Here is a 1,705-nt window from a genome sequence, read left to right as displayed (position 1 = left end):
AAAAAAAAAAAGAGATGATGCTTCATCTCTGCAATGAATTTCCCATTTACTCTCAAACAGTTCACCATAAAATGTATTTACGAGAGAGCAAATACACAAAACGCTAAAAACAGGTGCAGCTACAATGGATACTTATTCGTCGTACTGGATGGTCAACATACCCACAGGTTTAAGTTTTTTCGAAAGAAAAATGCAAGAAAAATACACTTAGTACAGTCATCCTGTTAACTGTAAATTCAATTATTGTAGTATTTGTGTGTAAACCCTCCACCCTTTCTTCCAGGAAGCCTGGTTATGAAGCTCTTTGGAGACGTACAGAGCTAGGAACTTCAAATGAAAAGAATAGCTGAGTATTCTTAGCTTTCTTTAGTAGAAAGACTCGCGGTCTACATACGTTTATATGCACATGCAGAAATACGTACACCCTAGACAGCTAAGAAAGCACCTTTCCACCTGAACATAAAGTGTCAGTAAAAAATATACAGGTTTCGCAAAGGCAAAATACCAAAATCTCACATGAAACACTCGTTTGCATAAAAAAGGAAGCACCTGCCCGCTTGAACCAACTTTCTCCCGGTGCTCACCCGAACACGGTGGACTTGCCAGGTCCGTGGGGCTACAGGATCTTGGGGACGGAGTCAATCGAACGCGAACAGCAAAATTCTTTCCCCTCTGAAAAATAATTCACAAAGGTTGCCTTGGAGACTTATTTTTTAGGCCTCAGAGTCCTCGGACACTTTTGAAGACGGGAACGCATGGCTGAAAACATCCCTCGGACGCGCCCATATTGCACTTCCCACCCGGCTCCTCTAGGGGACCGAAGGTCCGAATGGCCTCTCCGACGTGGCCTCGCCCGATGGCGACGTGGCCTCGCCCGATGGCTCCGCGGCTCCCGTGGACGCGAGTGGAGTGGTCCGGGCCTCTCGAAGGAGGATCCTCGATTACCCTGGGTCGATTGTGACCTCTGCCACCCCGGGAAACAACGCCCAACCCACTAGTCTCCAAAAGCCTCACCAAAGTAGTGAACGACCAGACAACACAAAGAAAAAAGTGGCTCGGAAGCAATAGGTGCCAGCGACTAAAAGAGACAACTGGCGCGCCGCTAACGTCACTTCCGCTGGAGCACTGGGAGGGGCGTGACTCGTTGCGCGGGCAATTGGACAGGATGGAACTCTTTAGGATTCTAGTTTCCCTCCGCGTGGGTGCGGAGGTATCAAGGGGTCGGCAGAGAGAAATGGTCCCACAGGACAAAGTGGGGGTTAAATCAGGGCTGAGGGCGGGGCTCATGTCCGGGGGCGGGGCTGGATGTGGGACCAGACTCACCCGTTGGCTTCCGTCGGGCGATGCACTCGTCCCTCAAGATGCTCATTAAAAACTTTCCCCACGTTCCTGGACCCCTTTCAGGATTCTCTCCAGTTGATAACCTGCCAATCCACAAAATGACCTGCTTCCTCCATTCGATCACGTCTTTAGAACTTTATTTTCTCTTATTTCTTTTTATTTATCTGACCTTGCTAAACTCTAATCGTTGATTCCTCTGCGTTTTCAATGTATCGATACTTTCTGTAAATATTGCCTTTTTTCTTTTCTTTCTTTCTTTTTTCTTTTCCTTTTTTTTCCTTTGAGGCAGAGTCTGGCTCTGTTGCCCAGGCTGGAATGCAGTGGTGGGAGCACGGCTCACTGCAGTCTCGACCTCTCCGGGCTC

At 48.2% G+C, this 1,705-nt stretch overlaps 1 protein-coding gene across 1 annotated transcript in view; it reads right to left on the bottom strand.

The window, feature by feature from the left end:
• ZNF560 (zinc finger protein 560) overlaps window positions 1–1,078 on the bottom strand; it is a 38,624-nt gene extending 37,546 nt beyond the window's left edge. The window contains exons 1-2 of the mRNA XM_011954904.1: window positions 1,015–1,078; window positions 585–672 (exon numbers count right to left, since the gene is read on the bottom strand). The gene's annotated coding sequence lies outside the window, so the exon portion shown is untranslated. The remainder of the gene's footprint in view (window positions 1–584; window positions 673–1,014) is intronic.
• Between the last annotated feature and the right edge of the window lie 627 nt (window positions 1,079–1,705).

This window comes from Colobus angolensis, unplaced genomic scaffold, assembly GCF_000951035.1.
Source record: "Colobus angolensis palliatus isolate OR3802 unplaced genomic scaffold, Cang.pa_1.0 Scaffold39, whole genome shotgun sequence".
Lineage (NCBI taxonomy): Eukaryota > Metazoa > Chordata > Mammalia > Primates > Cercopithecidae > Colobus > Colobus angolensis.
The sequence above is the reverse complement of the archived record's forward strand: the minus strand, read 5'-3'. Positions and strand labels throughout refer to the sequence as shown.